General features: G+C 46.2%; 1 protein-coding gene and 1 pseudogene across 3 annotated transcripts in view; one reads left to right on the top strand and one right to left on the bottom strand.

Annotated features, from left to right (window-relative positions):
• LOC149329295 (TNF receptor-associated factor 6-like) overlaps positions 1-553 on the bottom strand; it is a 29,057-nt gene extending 28,504 nt beyond the window's left edge. Inside the window, exon 1 of one of the 2 annotated variants that reach the window (XM_089561864.1) lies at positions 442-553. The gene's annotated coding sequence lies outside the window, so the exon portion shown is untranslated. The remainder of the gene's footprint in view (positions 1-441) is intronic. The other variant, XM_089561867.1, reaches the window with a different exon arrangement.
• A 157-nt stretch (positions 554-710) lies between these two features.
• LOC149329294 (tenascin-N-like) lies at positions 711-18,257 on the top strand (annotated as a pseudogene). The gene is made up of 7 exons (XR_016285560.1): positions 711-895; positions 2,872-2,954; positions 5,865-6,091; positions 8,750-9,055; positions 11,597-12,884; positions 15,168-16,208; positions 17,110-18,257. The product of XR_016285560.1 is annotated as a tenascin-N-like (transcript).
• The last annotated feature ends 692 nt before the right edge of the window (positions 18,258-18,949 follow it).

Below are 18,949 nucleotides of genomic sequence, written 5' to 3'. Positions count from 1 at the left end.
CCGATGTCCGTGCCAACAGATTTGTCCCACGTTGGAGCATTCGTTGTAACGCTAACAAAACGGTAACTCAACAAATCGCTCTCCCATGCGATGCAGCATCATTCTGAGCAAATGTACAAAAAGCTGCATATAAAAGGATATCGGCCAGCTTGTGCTGCTCATACACGTTACCAGGGGCCTAACTGCCGTTTAGTTTTAGAGGAGGCGTTAAGTCTATACACAGCTGTGACTTTTTGGCCGCGGAATAGCTGTAACTGGAAGGCTGCCCAACGTTTCACCATTGCAGACATATATCTTCCCTGGGCCTTCTGCCGCGACTGAGCTTATGCTACATTTCCTGTGCTCACAAGGCCCTTCGTCCTTTCCACAAACTAGCTTTCTCGCTCTTTGTCTTCAGCTGAATTTGGCTGTACAATTGTAATGGCAGAGCACGTGGCTTACCTTCTGTTCTCTTTGCTGTGGCTTGCACGCGCCGCTTCAGTAGAATATGTCACGCACTCAGATACCTTTCGGTCATTTCCTATCTTTGCATGCCGATTACCGAGAAAACGAGTCAACATCGCTGATCGGCAAATGCCACTTCCGAACAAAGAGCAATGGACTTGAGACATTTATCTCGAAAGGGTGTTGCAATTCGAGATAAACCATTGACGTGTCAGCTCGCGGATAAGTATATATACGTGTACAAAATCGCGGTCTTTCAACGTGTAGTCCCCCATTCGTTTTGTGCTTAACGGGGCAGTGCAGTAACTTTTTGGCGTGGTGGCTGTCCACTATTCCTTCTGGGGAAGAGAGCCACGAACGCATCATGGCGTCAAACTCGGTGCCCAAGAGAAGGAGCTTCGTTTTTGTATTCTCTGTCCTCTGCTTTGTAGTTGCAAGCGCCCAAGGACAGGTAAATACTGATCTTCATTTCTTTTGTGTGTTTTACAGCAAGAGCTGTTAAACCTCCGTTCTCTTGGTTTCTCGCCGTCGTCGTCGTTGGAGTAGTAGTAATCGGCGTAACTGGAGGGAGGTTTCCATAGAGAAGCTGAACGGTTACTGCAGAGGGAGAAGGGTAAAGAGAGAGCGGCGGAATGCGCTGCCAGAGGTTGTTTTACACAAGAACTACCCTCAGTTGCGATTACTGTTGATGAAGGAGAGCACGGGATTAGCAGAGGGATGACCAATCGAAGGGCGGCTGCCACTTGGTATAGTTATGTTTCTGAGGAAATAAAATGGCCTAGTGACTGTCCCCCTTTTCGGAGGGCACCTCAACCACGCAGTGAAGGAAGAGATGAGAAGCAGGTGAAAGAGGAAAGAGATGTAGAGGTGACGTAGTCGATGGCTTCGAAATAAATTCGACCACCTCAGGGTAATTAACGTACCCCAACATCGCAAAGAGCAAAAGTGTCTTTTGCGTTGAATCTGAATCTAAACGCCGCCGCCATAGCTGGGTTTGAACTCGGGTCCTCCGATTGTACCCCAGAAATCACCCAGAGGGAGCTTACCATGGAAGAAGAAGGGTTTAGCGAAAGCGGAAGAGCAAGTGATTGGAAGATAGTAACCGTGAAACGAGGAGAGAATGGTGAGAGCCGGCGAATGCACGACCGCAGAGTGATTGTCAGGGTAACCAACTGGAGGGGGGCTTTCGTGGAAGAAGGCGGAAGACAGTTATTGCGGAAATAATGTCTGGCAAGACTGGAGGATTGCTTAACTGGAAGATGGCCGTCATGTGAACCGCTGGGAGGGGCCTTATCGTGGAGAAGTCAATAGGCTTGAGCGTGTTGGTAATACATCGTAACTAAAGGAGCATATATACCCTTCTGTATCAGCGGATACAGAAGGACTATATTCTCCTTTCCGCAATTAACGCTGTGTTGAAAGTTCGGGCTTGTCCTTTCTTGTCGTCCTTCGTCTTTTCGTTCCTGCGCTATGCTTCCTTAGTTATCGTGGAGAGAGGAGGGTGTAGCGTGAATGAACAAGCAGGTAACCGGAAGTGACGTAGGTATCGTAGAAGGATGTGAAGGAGGGATACAGCGGGACGAAAATGGTATGACGAGAGTGGGCCAACACGCAAGCGGGGGGTGGTGGCTTTTCGAACCGCCTGGAAGGGGTTTACTGTCGAATAAGAACCAGAAGCACTTCATTTTACTGACTACAAGGGGTTGATATGATAGCTGTTTAAGTGAGTCTGCCTGAGAAGGTGGGGGCAATTCGTGGAGAGCACAGCTACTAGACCCTTACTGCCAGCGCACTCGTGTGGTTGCCGTGAAATAAGCTGCGCCCAAATAGCAGGTGGGAGTACGGAGATCGGAGTACACAAAAGTCAGAAACAAAACGCCAGCCGCTGCCTGACTAGCGATCCTCTGGAAATCGGAGCCGCCTCTCCAGCTGCAAGCATGGCGTCGGCTCGTGTGGGATCGCTCTTTTCCCGATAACAGTGCTTTTGTCAGTAGCGGCGCGTCTGTGGAGTTCATATCGACGGCGATGTCATCGAAAAAAAACGCATCGTCCACGCAGTACCAAGGCCTTTGTGTTTTTTTTTTCTCTTTGACTGCCCCTCAGCTCGCGCCTGTTTGGAAACGTGTTTATCGCGCTGAGATTATTGTGCCCCGAACTCAGCTCAATCGAAGGGTTTTCTACCTCTTTGAAGTCACGTAAAAAGAATGCTTCGCAAGGGTGACAAACAGAGATAGAGAGCGAGAATTTAATTTTTCAAATTAATTTCTTCGGTAAAGGTAGTAGACCACGCCAGTGGAGTTCGCGAATGGCATTCTAGGGGCATGCCTAAGCCTACTGTTTTTCCCCATTAGTATCCTTCATTTGCACCGGTCTGTGGCCGGTGAATATGTTTTTCAATGTGCGCTGCTTTTTTTTTCTGGTCTCCAGGTTCACTTCTGTCCGCCGCCTTTAGATCTTGAGGCGATTAGTATCACGCACGACTCGGCCACGCTAACATGGAAAGGCACACCGTGAGTATTCTTATCTTACCAATCAGATGAAATGCACACAAAAAAGAAAGAAATGTATAGGTAGGAAGGAATAAAATACTATTGCTTTCCAAACCACAAGGTTTCATGTTATGGCATCAAATGAATCTCTGACAAAAAAACAGAGGTGATGTAGTCACTTCGAGTATCCTAGCTCTGATGCTCAATAGCAATGCTGCAGTACAGACGGCCAAGTTCTTATCCTGAGGCATGAAACAACTACTCTCAACCACACCCGCATGATAGCATCCGAGTAAGGTGCATGGATAGCCCTAAACGGCTGACGTGCATAGAGACCAATGGTGTTCTTATGTTTCCAGTTTGCATTATACAGCACTGTAATCTTAACTCTCCGATTTGTTTTACGGGGAAGGTGCAGGAGAAGCATTCTGTTGCTGTCGTAACTGTGAAATTGGGGTCTGGACTAAAAATCTGAAAATGTGCGCATTGCTAACTAGAAATGAATTGCAATAAAGTGTCGCAGAACTGAGATACATTGCCGAGAACGAAACAATCGTGAAACGATGAGGAACTGGTTTTCAAAGGCGCATGCTTTCTGAAAAAAATAGAATAAACAACAATCAAGAAGTAAGGTGTACTTAGCAAAAAATTTACCTTCTTTTTTGTTTTTCATTTAAATTCTCATGCATTTGAAGTATGAAAAAGATTTGCTTGCACTACGAAGCAGCCCCCATCAAGCTGTGCTAGATGGTATTGGTCTTAAGGTATCTCTAATATTTGGCGGCGACAGCATAAGGTGAGTGAAATTCTTCTTAATGTTGGGATGTGCATTAAAACCTCACGCATGCTGCAGCTCACCTGATCTACCGGGCGCAATCCATACGCGTAGCAAGACATGATTTACCAATATCAAATAGTTTACCTCGTGGTGCGTCATGTGGTTCTGCATGCAACGGCACAATTCCAACTAATACTCAAAGACGCATTGTTCGCACAAAAAAAGCAAAATAAATGAATCAAGGCGCCGAAAAAATCTGTGGGGGAGACAGTATCTTGAATATTTTTTTCTCGTTTGCTTCGTGCAGTGTGTGATTTGAAAATATTCTGTGCTTTAGGATTCATAGAGGCAATGGCCGCTTTCGATAAGCCTCTGCCAGGAATCTCGAGTGCGCACTCGAGATCGAATAGCATTTTCCAAAACGATAACCGCCACTGCGGACTCCAAGCAAGCGTTTATGTTTCCGACGAGACATACTCAACCGCACACCCGCAAGTGTATTCCGTCGCACACTACCTACCTCCGGCCTGCTGCTACTGCATCTTCACGTTATCAGAGCACAAAGCTGCCTCTTTGAATACGCGCACACGAGCGCCTACCTGCTAGCAACCAAACTGATTGCTTTGAAGATGGTTAGAACCCGAAATGTGAGGCAAAGGGCCGAGTGCTGACTTAGCGCGCCGTGTCCAACATTCTTGGGCGAAAAATTTGAATGTTAGAAAATATTAAGCCACTGGTACAGAAATATAGAAGGTAATAATAGTTCATTATTCCGATATGTAGCAGAATCTTTCTTTATAGCGCTTCAATCGCTCGTATCGAGCAGTTAGAACTGCCGTGAAAACCAAGGGGGAACGCTTTTGAGGGGAGCAAAAACGTCAATAGCAAACGAATTCAAGCCTGCCGACGGGAGATCTGCAGACATAGGGACTGTTAGAGTGAAATCTTACAAACTATGAAAAAAATTGGGCTTATAAACTTTTTCCCGTCCAAAAATGCTTTTGGTATTGTTTATGGGGTTTTAGCGTCCCAAAGCGACTCAAGCTATGAGGGATGCCGTATTGAAGGGCTCCGAAAATTTCTACCACCTGGGATTCTTTGACGTGCACTGACATCGCACAGTACACGGGCCTCTAGAATTTCACCTCCATCGAAATTCATCCGCCGCGGCTAGGAGCGAACCCGCGTCTTTCGGGTCAGCAGCCGAGCGGGAATAGATTAAAAAGGGGTCAGTACACATTTAACAACATTCCCACTACGAGTTGTTCAGTAATTCAGGCTTCGTCCTGCCCTCTCCTGATAGTTAATATGTAGAGTGACTCATCCTAATTGACGATGTTCCTGAGATACCCCAGTCCCGAAAAACGTTTTTTCAACTACAGTGTTTTTGTGCAAGCATTCAAAACAGCTGTGCTGCGGAGCTTTGGAAGAAGTTAGTGCTGATTTAGTCGTTCGCCTAATTTTACATTTATTTGCTCTTTCGTCCTTCATTAAGAAACAAAATGGCTGAGGCTTAACTTGGTTAAGCCTGGAGAATGCGAAGCATCATCGTGTCGCGTAATTTGGAGGCGCACAACCACAGCGACGGCGCGAGGTGGGCCCCCGTTTCTCCACTGTCGTGACGTCATCGTGTCACGTGGTGTGGCGTCATGTATCACGTGATTTGGAGGCGCACAACCACAGCGACGGCGCGAGGTGGGCCCCCGTTTCTCCACTGTCGTGACGTCATCGTGTCACGTGGTGTGACGTCATGTATCACGTGATTTGGAGGCGCATAACCACGGTGAAGGGCTGAAGTGGTAGCTAAAGTAGTGTGCTTCGCATAAAAATTGACTTATTTCTCCAAGCCGCCCCGGCGGCTCAGTGGTTATGGCACTCGGGTGCTGACTCAAAAGACGTGGGTTCGATCCCGGCCGCGGCAGTTGTATTTCGATGGAGGCGAAATTCTAGGGGCGCGTTTACTGTGCGATGTCAGTGCACGCTAAAGAACTCCAGGTGGTCGAAATTTCCGGAGTCCTTCACTACGGCGTCCCTGATAGCCTGAGTCACTTTGGGACGTTAAGCCCTCATAAACCAAACCTAGACTTATTTCTTCAGTGTGAAGAGAGCGTCTATGAGAGTTCTTGCAAATGTGCTTGGACGTTTCGATGCAGGCTCGAGCTCAGTCCGCTGCACTGCGTGTGCTTGTCACCGGGAAGCAATGGCAAGGTTTGCTGGGTGGGAAACATGCCTCCAGACTGCCGCGCAAATGTGACGGGACGCGTCGCAGTGCAGCCGAACCTGAACACCGACACCAGCTACACCGTGTGCGTGCAGACGCAGTGCTCTGGTGTCTCCTTCTCTGGTCCTCTCTGCCGGACCTTCAGGACGTCACTGAAAGGTATGCTCTGCACCACTGTGGAAACAATATAAGGCGAAAGCCTTTAATGCCTCATGCTGTCGTTAGCAATCGGTGTCAGCAGCCGTGTCGACAGATGTGCCCGCGTTTTGACGGGTTTCCACCGAGATATGTGAGACAGTTACTGCGTAATTTCCTTTCCTCAAATACAATTTTCAGTTTCTTCATTGCGGTTTCTCTTTCTTCTTTCACTGCCACTTCCTCCCTTCCTGGAGGGTGCGGTTAAGGTGTACAAGGAGATGACTGAGAATTACAGCGCCATTTCCTCTCCTCAAAAAAGCGTCGCCGAACGGATGGTGGCGTTCCGTGGACTCCCTGGCAGCGCTACAACACGCTGTCGCGTTCCACTCCTAAAGGCGAAGCATAATTAGCAATTAATTTGCAGTCAATTAGTATTCAGTCATTAATCAGTAATTACCCACTAAATAGTAATTTATCATTACTTCGTCATCAATTATGTGTGACGTCATCCAGTGGTGACGTCACCAGTGTCACAAAGGCAAAGTGGTGCGGAAAACGCTTTCGCCTCTACGCACTTTAGACAGTCAAAGTGCCCCCTGAATTTTTTATGTAAAACATTCTGCACAAAACTTACTGACTTTGACATAGAGGGCGTAGATACGGCCCGCTGGTGTGGGAACCGTGTATACGATTCCCGCATTTAAATCAGTGTTTCATACGCGACAAATCAAACAGCGCTGCTAGACGCGAGAACCGTTAGTCTCATGCCAGTACACCCGTGCTTATTCCTCAAGGATCGCTCTGACTAGAACCCAATAGCACATCAAAAATTAGGATTCGAACACTAAGGTCATTGCCAAGTGAACTTTAATGTTAATAGTTGAAATATTTATTGGAATTTCAAATGACAAAGAGCACAATCTTGACGTCTAATCAAGTAAACAAGACAAAAAATTACGAGAAAGCTTAAGTTTCGACTGAAGAGAGGACTCGAGGGCACCTTCTCCACCTTGTTTTCTCTTTTTATTGCTTTTCTTTGTCATTTCTCACCGATTACCAAATCCGAGTCACATAAACGATCACGGTCGTCGATTACAATTGCACTTAAGGATTACCAATCATTAGTCACTGTGTAAGTTGCACTGCACGATACACTATGCCACTACATAATCATGCGCATACACAGCATTTGTTTCAAGATAATGAAGCATCATAACACCGCCTTTTCATTCCGCGCAATTTCTGACGCCTAATTAGCATATTTACATTTGTTTTTTAATTGCTTTAGCACGACTACACATCCCAATCACGTGATACTAAGTCATACACACCACAAAGCGTTCACTAGGGGTCCCTGCGGCACCCTTCAACAAATGACCCTTCGGGGCCTTTGCGTGGTGTGCCCACTTGGTAGTCAGCGGGCCTGAGTTCGAACCACAATGCCGGCTATTTTATTTTTCTATAGTCTGATTTCAAGGATTCGGAGACTTTTTTCCAACTGATGCAGGGCAACGACTGACGCCGAGTTTTCAGCAGAACTAACTCCTTACGTTATCCCGTAAAACTCATGGGAGAAGAAGCGAAAATCTGAATTTCACTTTTCTGCTCAAAAGCGCTAAAAATAAATTAGGGTCAGGTTGCAAGTTTTCCTTCCTGTGCACTACCTGCGCAGCTAAATAAAGATTGCTTGATGGCATGAAAAGAAATCGCAAAAAATTGTGACGTCTATTCATGACTTCCTTATTTTAAAGCAAGGAAGGCACTTCTAATGGGGAAAGCTTTCCAGCAAGAACGCAGAATGCACCTAAACGAGTGTTAGCTTACGCCCGTATGAGGGGTGCGTTAAATGTCGTTTGGCTGCCGACATTTCTGCGTCGGCTGTTCTAAAGCTTTCTAATATCATTTCTCCCAACATTCTCTCGAATTATCAGCGTAACTCTAGTGTCAGTGCCATGAAATCAAGCTTATCACTCCCACTACTTTCGCAACGTAGAAATATATCCTGCCTTTGTCTATTCCATAAGATTTACTATGATAACCCCATCCTTAAGAGAAAATTTATAACGCCACCTTGCTGCGTTTCAGCTCGGATCGATCATTGTCATAAAGTTAGTATTCTTTCATGCCAAACAAACCACTTTTACAACTCATTCATCCCCAGCACATCGGCACAATGGAATCACCTTCCCCGATCGCTCGTCGAAATATGTGAACATTCTGTGTTTCAGTCAGATTTAACTAACCTGATGGTAACATAGTACATGTAATTCTTGCGCACTGCCGTTTATTCTTTTCAACTCATGTGGTACTTCAAACAGATCTTGTCTTTCTTTTTTTCCTTCACAAATTCTGCTGTTTAAGGGCATGACAGCATATGTGCACCAGTGTTTTCCTGCCTTTCTCAACAACTTGCTCCTTCCGTTTTTTTTTTTTTTGCATGGGATGCTTTACTTTTATTCTTTGGTCATAACTTCGTGTTAATGACTGTTAATTTGTTTGATTGTATTTGCTGTAACCTACTCATTTGCGAGAGCCATATTTTTGTTCACATTTTGTGTTACTAGTGACTGCTGTTCTTTTCTTATTTTGTCTATTGTACCCCACTTCCCTCTGTAATGCCCTCGGGCCCTGAGGGTACTGAAATAAATAAATAAAATAATATCTCTTGTCGTCTACCAGATCCCAGCGCGCAAAACTCTGTGGTTGACGCCAAGCGCACCTCATCGTCGCTTGGTATCAGCTGGCGGGTGCCGAGGCCGCCGAAGGGGCGACTGGCCGGGTACCGTCTCCGTTGGTGCCAGTCTTCCAGGTGCATCACAACCGAAAAGCTGCTACAAGGGCCCAGTGATCTGGCCCTCAGCCCGGAGGACCTGCAGCCCTATCGGCAGTACACGTTGTACGCGAGTGCGTTCAGTGTGGATCCTTCCGGCGGACAGAAGTTGTACGGAGACGAGAATTCGCTCGTCGTGTACACTTTGGAGACCTGTGAGTTTCTCTTCATTTGTTTTTGCTTCGAATATGGGGCGAAAACGTGCAACTTGGCGAGCAGAAACAGGAAGCTTAATACAGAGATCGAGTGACCATACAGACATATTGCACGCAGAGAACAAAGAATACAGCAGAAACTGAAGCGATACGAATGTGACTAAAGGTGTGTAGGCGAAATAGGACGCATTTTGCGTGACACTCTCTCCATTCTCGGTAGCAGTTATGGTTCGCGAGCAAGCAATCACAAGCAACGAAACAAGCTACCACTGTCAAAGCTCTTCAAAACGAATAGAAGCGCGATGCCGCTTAACAGAGTGTGTGTGTTTGTGTGCGTGTGTGTATATATATATAGTACACTGGTGTTTAATGATGTGTTACTGAGGCCTTAACCTCATTTAGTGGTGACTAAATGATAACTCTGACAACTCATATCGGTGGTCGTGTGTACCCAAAAACAGAAACCACCACTGAGGTAATCGTGCATAAAACATTTTGCAATTACAACAGCTGAATTCAGTCGCTTATTAGCAGCACATTGTTGTTGTCAGTCAAATGTGAAGAAATGTTTTATTGACCTAATTCAGTTACAAGTACAACGGAAGAACGTACTACGTATCTAAAATGAATTCTCAATCCCCAAAATTTTTTATAGAAGTAAAGTTTTTTACGCTTTCATAAATTTCTCTCTTTGAGAGGGAGTACCATGCACAAACGAGAAGCGATTCCAAAATTGTGCGAGCACTACATCTAAAACATCAACAATGCGCTTAGCGCATTTTGGCTTCACTTGCAGTTTGGAACAGCTTCACAGTTATAGAAGAACACAGAAACAGGAGAGTATTTTTAATACCTGAAAAACATTTTGGCTTCTGGGTGCAACGACGGCCGCTGGTAGCAACAGTGCTCAGAAGGCATTAACGCGCCTTGCTTTTGCTTTTTCTTGCTTTTTCTTTTATCATGCTACTGTTCATCCGCTTCCCGGTGGCGTAGCTTAGGTGTCTAAGGAGATTTGAGATTGTTGAGGCGGTTTTTTTTTTTACCGATAACCAATTATTACTATGTTGTGCTGCTCGCAAATGAATATTAGTCGGATGCTTACGTACCTTTGTTACGTACGTAACACCTGACGGTGCATTTATATTCAGAAGTGCATTTTTGACCCGCAGCTTTCGTGATGCCGTCAAAACCACCCAAAGGACATCATATGCGCACTTTAAGGAAGAGGACCGCTCCTTTTGTTGCCTAGTTGTGGGGAGTGCGGTGTTCGTTGTTCGGGCTATGGGTTTAGAAGTGTGAAGGGGGAGCTTTGAGAGAAGGTACAGGGTAGCTAGTGCTGAGGAGCCCACGCCCAACGGCATGACGACAAAGGAGTGTCTCCTGTTCTTTTCTGCCAAACATCTGCTGGGCTGCAACCGCGACGTCAAGGGAACCGGTCGACTGCATGGGCTGCAGGGCAGCCTTTAAGACCCTGCAGCCTCAAAGCCTCATAAATATAGCGTAAAAGCAGCCTGCGCCGAGCGTAGTGCGGCGGCTAGTCAAGCGTGTTACTCCACGATTTGCACTTCATCGAAGACTCGCAGACCGACTTAGTCATATGACGTACAACTTAAGCAGTACCTTATCCATCGACCCCACTCTTGTGCATTAGTTACCACAATAAGCACTCATCTCAGAAATACGGAAAAAGTAGATGCGCTGCGACAACAGTGCTAGCATAGCCGGATGACAGGGCTTTACGCCGAATGCGCCGGAAAATTCCTCTGTAATTGAACAAGCGTTCCCTAAAGGCCGAGGAGGAAGTTTGTGGCGAGAAGTACGTAAAATTCAAGGCACGTTGCCCGTTCACAGGCTAAAATACAACAACATTCATACGATGATAGCATGCAGCCTGACATTGCAACAATATGGTAAAATATTTTGACCACTTGCCCTGATGTTGGGTAGGGTCTTCGTCTATTACCAGCTACCTCTCAAAGGTCAGCTATTGGACACCCGCACTGTCTAGTTTCTTAGGTTTTTTCCTTCTATGTTGCTTTTCTTCTTTTTTCTGCCCTGCTCTCAGTTTTGTAACCTCCCCCTTCACCTCCCCACCCCCCCCCCCCCCCCAAAAAAAAAAGAAAGCCCGCCCAACCGATCCATTTTTTTTCTTCGCTCCGTGTAGTTAGAGGTAAGGTTAGGTAAATCAAGGACTGCAAGCGTCATGGCAGCGGCAGTGCATTCGCCGCCGTCTGCCGAACAGCTGCACCCGTTTTTTTGCTAGGGCTTCCGGTACCATGTTACTAGATACAAAATGCTAAAAGTCGTTTCATTTGCGTTACTATGGCGGCAGTTCATGCGCAGTCAGGCTTCCGGAAGTCCGGTGACGTTATCATCGTAAACGATATGCTGAAGGCCTCCATTATCTAGGTGGCCTTTTTTTTTCAGGGCTATGTAATATTTTCTGAATTCGGGGCATTCCTGCAGTGTTTTTATATTTGTGCTTTAATAACTTTTCTCTTCGTGATTGCTGACTCAGTATTCTTCCTTCTTTTCTTTTAGATGGAGAGAAAGAATCCATTCACCTCGAAATCAAGGCCGTAAACAGTTCCACTCTACTTGTCAGTTGGCCTGAACCCAGCGAGGATCCAACACATTTGCAGGATCATCTTGTAACCTGGTGGAAAGCTAACCAAATCGGCAGCCGCCCGGCCACCACTCAAAACAAGACCATACCAGCAACCTCAACACGCTTTTTTATTTACGACTTGGAACCCAGCGCCACCTACCATATCGTTCTATCGAGGGCCCATAAAAATAACGGTTCTAAATCACCTGACGCTAACATAGATGCAGACGTGTACCGCAAACCGGATGCCGTTCACGCCGAGGTAAGAAGCTTCCTAAGTGACTCAGCGGTTTTGGTGACGTGGGACACCTCTCGTTTCGCCAACAAGGACTCAGCGGCGCAGCGCTACGCCGTGAAAATATGTCCCACCTGCAACATCGAAGCCGATGCACAGCCTGCTGAGTGCGAGAGCATCGCGGTGGCGGCAAGCGCAGGCAAGGCTATCTTTAGGAGTCTCAGGGACGCCTGCCAGTACAAAGTTGAAGTCCGCGCCCTCGTAGAGAAGCCGGACAGTAGAACCGAGTTAGGAGAGCCGGCGGTTGCCTTCTTCACCACTTTGGCAGCTTTGCAGCAAGACGAGCCAGACCCGTATCAGAAGCCAGAAGGCCTTCGTACTGCACTCATGAGGTTCATGAACAAGACTATGGTCACCGTGACGTGGAATGTGCCACAGCAGTTGGATGAAAACGATTCTCCAGTGGCTCGGTACGCAGTAAGGCTTTGTCCTACATTTGAGGAGCAACAGGAAGAAACGGAGTCTGGGTGCAGTAACATCGCGGCATCGGCGAGTGTGGCCAAGGCGGTTTTCCATGGTCTCAAGGACCTCTGCGAATACAGGGTGGAAGTAAGAGCCCTCGTGGAAAGTGTAGGTGGCGGAATCGACGAGGGAGAACCGGCAGTCACCCTGTTCACGACTCCACCGCCAAACTTACCTCAGCTGAAAGGCTCATTGCACGCGGATTTGCAAGGTAGTCGCGTGACAGTTCATTGGAAGACCCCTCAAGAGGGACTGGCTGAATTCGAAGTGTTCTACAGCGTGAGGCTTCTCGGGCCGCCTCCGAATTCAGTCGTCGAGGCGATCGTCAACGCATCTGAGCATACATTCACGGGTCTCGAACCGGGAGCGAATTACTCCCTGGACGTCGCCGTGTGCGTTGCGCGGTCAAGGAGACAACATTGCGGAGCCAATACGACACTGGAGTTTGAAAACTCTGCCAAGTGGTAAGTTTTTTATATCCTAATTACTCCCTTAAAACGCTTTCAAGCTATGACAGCTTCTCGGTGAGCTTGCAGCAGCCACAGAAACATATATCAAATTTTTCTGAATTAGGCGCCTTGTGTGCAAATTTGCGGAAGCCCATTTCGGCTGACATGATACAGAAAAAATGTTGTAGGTCCTGGTCTCAGTGGTATAAGCTGTACTTTTATGAAGGTGGAGTATAAAACCAGCTATCTATTCAGTTTTAGCCTACGTTAAGAAATCCCAAACAATACAACAAATCACAGCCCTACGCTATGGCATGTAGCATGCAAGCTCCTCGGCTTCCGTAAGTAAAAATATGTAACTAAAAAATGCTTGCCTGCACAGCCCGACACACCCTCTAATCGCCTTGTAGGAATTCATGAATATGGGGAAGTAGATGCTTAATAATTAATCTTTAAATGGCGTAAAATTTCACGTACTAAGTACCCTACTATAAAATCATATATCCAGTCGAGCCAACCTGCCGCAGTGGCTCAGTGGTTAGAACGCTCGAATATTGAGCCTGAAATCCCGGGTTCGAACCCGACCGCTGAGGCCGCGTTTCGATGTAGGCGTTGTTGTTGTTGTTGTTTAAGACTTTATTTATGCGCAAATTTAAAAGGGAAGGGTGATGAGATCAGGCAGACGGGAGCCCTTGAGCCTCGGCGGCCTCCGCAGCCCACTTGCATGCCGCCACTTGGACGGCTGGATCTCAGCTGAGCATCAGTGCCTCCCACTGCTCCATATTTTCAATGTTGCTATGTCGTTTGGGAAGATTTGAGCAACCCCACATCATATGCGAGAGGTTGGCTGGCTGAGCGCAGAATGAGCGCACTTTTCTGGGTAAATGTTAAAACTCCCAATATGGTCGAAATTATTCCGGACCCCTCCTTTACGACACCTCCTTGCGTCTTTCTTCTTTTACTCCGGCCTTCCTCCCTTCCCTTGCGGTTCAGGTTGAGGTGTGAATGAGACGGTTACCACGCCTTTCATTTCCTGATAACCAATCTGTAGCGGTTAAGCAACAGGATTCTGATGTAACACGTCTAACAAAGACAACTGTTTTTAGGAATCGCTAGCGGCTTCTGAGATATAACATACTTTAGTGGAAGATCTCTTCGAGTCCTCACGATTATATTTATCTGTTACCTAACACTGCCGATTTTTAAAAGTGTGTAATCAGGGGACCGAAAATACATCCTATAATGGGATTCCCTGAGTGGTAAAAGTTTTCGCATGGCTTGACGGCCGAACACAGTTTAAAACATATAGGAGTTTCACACGTCTCTACTCAGCTGCGCCTTGTTATTTACTTCGTACTGATCAGTTAGACTAGTGAAGCCCGTTTACCCCGTACAGTTCTGCTTTAATCCGGTACGATGAAACACAGTTCCCCTTCACAGAAAAGCGAAACTGCGGGGTTTTTCGTCCAATTTTACCTGATACATTTGGGCAATGTACTTCTGTGCAAAAATCAAAATTTCATTGTCATCACGTGGCCTGCATAAAAAGTGTCAGTTTTTGTTTTTGTCAAAGTCACTCTTGATAAAATTTCAACAGAGGGCGTGGGTCATAGTTTCATTGCATTCTATTCATTTATAAGTGGACAATGCTTTTTTATTCATTGGAGTCACCTTCTTTCTATGCAAGAGGCCACTTTGAATGAAAATTAATCATCAATAAACCAGTAAGCACCACAAAATAAAAGCTCAAGCATGCTCAGTGGCCGGAGAAAGGGCTTTTAATTAGCCCGCAATGACGTCCTCAATATTATATTCAAAACAATCGTGCGTGCTTTGAGTTGCGAAAGCAGTTTCTATAAACGCCTACTCCGTGCCTAATATAGCTAAACGGACTGAAAATAAATCTGGAATGTTCAATAATAAGGTCAAAGCCTGGAATGCCATCAACCACCATAAGATGGCGTACAGGCCAACTTTAATTAGTGTGCATGAACATTGAAAATATCAGTGGTCAACCCTGTGGCGGTTGGCTGGTGTCTTTACAAATAACGTCCCTAATGTAAACGAGTGGTTTGAGCGTCCACACAATATGCAAGGTGTGCGTGGTCGGTTTGGCAGAGTACAGTCTTTCGTCTTGCTCCCTGCTCGGCTTTCTCAGAGGTGAAATGTTTCCACAGAACACAAAATTTTGAATGCGGATGTTAGAACTCACACCAATGCCCTGAAACTTCATCTTCCTTGTTTGTATAAGTCGAACTGCGTACAAGACTTGAAAAGCGAACTCTTTTTCATTTTTAGGTTTATCAGGAAATGTTGGCAACCTCACTGTCACCGCTGCTGGTTCTACGGACCTACAAGTTTCTTGGAGCAGTCCTATTCCAGGCGACGACATATCAAGTTACCAAGTGGCTTTGTGGCGAGACGAAGCAGAAGGGGCTAGTGGATCTGAAGTTAGAAACTTTACTGCACCACGGAACGAAACCACCATGGTCATAGATGGACTCGAGGCTTATACCTCTTACAATGTGGAAGTGGTTGCTCTATACGAAAGGAGAAACGTCAAGTGGCGTGGCTCACCGCAGAACGCATCAGCTACAACGCATCCAGAGAGGCCTCCGCGTGTAACGAACATCTCAATCTCAACGATTAACGGGACACAGTTTTCATCAGACGTACTTATTTCTTGGACCGCGGTAAACGCTAGTGCGAAGTCACTCGTTCATACTGAATTCTACGTCATGACTTGCATCGGTGCGGATGATGTCCCTGAAAACTGCCGTAACCAAACCGTTCCAGGAGAAAAATCGACTCTTGTAGTTTCTGGACTTAAAAACTACGCGGCTCTGTTTGTCACCGTACAGCCCTTCTTCAAGACTGCAGGTAGGCTTATCGAAGGTCAGGTAAGCGAGGCAAGGGGAGCAACCTGGACGCCTCCTATACCGAGCATTCGTGACCTAATTGTCGACGACATAACGGGAAACTCGGCCCGTGTTTCGTGGTCCGAGGTGAAGGAGCTGAGTCGAATTGACGGTGCTTATTACGGCGTAGTTCTCAGCATGCATCCCGAAGAAATCGTTGAAGGCATTGCGCGTGGTGAGCGAGTTGTGCGGCCGACCGTAGCGTCTCCAGAGAAGAGAGACCAGCTGGACCCACTCGTCCTCCCTATTGAATCAGAGAAACTCATCGTGTTAAATGTGACTACAACAGTCCCCGAAACTGAACTACGTGATTTGAAGCCGTGGAAGAATTACACCGTAGTAGTGTACCCAGCAGTTGCCGGGAGCGGCTTGGTCATCGTGGGAAATGCCAGCAGGGAAGTTTTCGAAACACCAGCCGAGGGTAAGTTTCGCATTTGTTTCGTCCTGAACTATACAAGATGCTTTTTACCTAAGACTCTACAAAATATTTAAAAATCGCATTTCTGAGTTAGAAGACTGCTTTTTTCGGCATAGCATTGTCAGAGGTGTAGTGCATCGAAATGCAGCTAAGGTGTGCTAACTAGCAGGCTTTTCAACTCTTTCCAAGTTTTTACATCGCTCGAATTGAGCAATTAGGTCTGCCGCAGAAAACCAATAGGGTAACGTTTTTGACGATAAATCAAACGTTGATACAGAAATATCAGTTTGCCAAGGTTATCTTAATTTTTGAGTGGAATCATATGATATACGATGAAATTGCGTTAATAAACCACTTTCCACTGAAAAATGTGCTTTTCCAGATTTTCATGTTGCTGAAGGAGGACGATGATTCCACATTATAGATGTACTAAGTGCGAATGATTCAGAAAAAAAGATTTATTGTTATACTCATTCATGCCAAATCTGGGCGTCTGATCCAGGCGTGAAGATATATATATATATATATATATATATATATATATATATATATATATATATATATATATATATATATATATATATATATATATATATATATATATATATATATATATATATATATATTGGTGTTATCTGTGTTACGGTGTTCTCGAGACATCTTAATCGCTGAATGTATCCCTCATTCAGCCGAATACGTAAAAACAGTCGGTTCCTGATACAAGTGTTCGCTCCCGCCGAGATCGTGAATGCGGAAGGCACACAACATGCGGCATTGTGTTTGCTTCCGAGAAGTTGCTGCTGATACTAACTCAGATAGACTCGAAATTGGTGCAGAAACGTGAGAGAAAGCCAAAACATTAATGCAGTACTAAGTGGCGTTCCCTGTGTTCCCGCACTTACAGCGCCCGGCAAACCCCGGAACGTGTCCGTGGTAGAGCGGCGAGGCGGCCACTATCTCACCTGGCTTCCCCCGGAATCGTGGAATGGTCCCCGCTCTGGTTACGAAGTGAGCATCACCTGCATGAACGGCAACGTGAGGGCAAACAGCACCAGCGTCGCCATCAACGCCGACAAGGTGGAGCTGAGGATTCCGCGCCTCAGCCCCGGAGTGCCTTGCTCCATGGGCATCTACGCATACAACGTGTACCGAGGGGAGCCTATGGACGGGGCCAAGGTCCGAGTCAGGTTCACACCACCAAAGAGGGAAGGGGTCGTAGGCACAGAACGGACTCCTACTTTATGAGCTCATCGGTTTATAGGTATTGTTTTAAAATAAAACGTGTTGTGTAAATAGAAGAAATATACCCGCATCTTTTTTTTTTCATTATCCGATTATCTTTTAAACTTGGCGCCGCACCACTACGAGGCAGTTTGCTGCTCGAACCTCACTTAGGTAGGGGCACTCGATGGGATCGTTTCCCCGGCAGCGGTCACTGCATGCCTCGTTAGGCGTTTGTCACTTTTGGGCGCCCGGTGGCAAGGCAGCGTGAATAAGTAGAGTCATGAAAGAACTGCTCCGGAAATTCACATTTCCCCGCCAATTAATATATTTGAAAGGCTGAGATTGCGATTACTCACAACCCTGCAATTGTAAAAAGAAACAGCTTTTCTCCGGTAATTAGGAATACAGATGTATTGTTACTGGCGTAGCACGCTCACATTCTTTTCTGCTTCCTTAGCGAGGCACTCGCCTTATCTGGCTGTCCTGTCAACTCCCTGAGCGGCCGCATAGCTGTGGCATTCTTCACACAGTGCAGCGGTCGTCTTTTCTGGCGTATAACTCGCAACGCGATCCTTTATGCAAGAGGCTTGCTACCTCTTCTGCAATCCGCTCTATTTCTTGGCTTAGGTAGCTCTGTCTGCGAGCTTATTGCAATAAAGAACTATGCAGCCCAAGCTTCTGTGTAGCTTTTGAACACTAAATATATGGAATGCTAAGTGTAGGCAGTTGAGGTATATTACCTTCTTTCCTGGCGTATAGCTCGCAACGCGATCCCTTTATGCAAGAGGCTTGCGACCTCTTCTGCAATCCGGCTCTATTTCTCGGCTTAGGTAGCTCTGTCTGCGAGCTTATTGCAATAAAGAACTATGCAGCCCAAGCTTCTGTGTAGCTTTTGAACACTAAATATATGGAATGCTAAGTGTAGGCAGTTGAGGTATATTACCTTCTTTCCTGGCGTATAGCTCGCAACGCGATCCCTTTATGCAAGAGGCTTGCCACCTCTTCTGCAATCCGGCTCTATTTCTCGGCTTAGGTAGCTCTGTGTGCGAGCTTATTGCAATAAAGAACTATGCAGCACAAGCATCTGTGTAGATTTTGAACACTAAATATATGGAATTCTCACTGTTGGCAGTGGAGGTATATTGCTACTAGAAAGCATTGTATCTTGATGCAGTTAACAATGGGAGGATTCTTTTAAACGCGGAACCGGACATCTCGAAGCGAACAAATAGAGAAGAATGAAACCTGCTTTAAAATCTTGGTAACTAGAACTTGAATCTTTTGAAGAGAGGATTTGTATTCCGTATTTCTAGTGATGGAAATCTATCCCAGGGCATGGAGAGCATACCCTGCCTCTTAAAGGGCGTGCGATAAAGAAGAGCTTACTCCCATTTTGCAAACTCCTTTCGTGCTTAGAGTTTAAACACTCATGACTCGACACAGGCCCGAAGGCTTATACTGACCGAGACAAAACCTGATTTCACTCACTGTCCACAGCTAGAGACCTGCCCCACAGCCCA

This window comes from Amblyomma mixtum, chromosome 9, assembly GCF_055824585.1.
Source record: "Amblyomma mixtum isolate Tamu chromosome 9, ASM5582458v1, whole genome shotgun sequence".
Lineage (NCBI taxonomy): Eukaryota > Metazoa > Arthropoda > Arachnida > Ixodida > Ixodidae > Amblyomma > Amblyomma mixtum.
The sequence above is the reverse complement of the archived record's forward strand: the minus strand, read 5'-3'. Positions and strand labels throughout refer to the sequence as shown.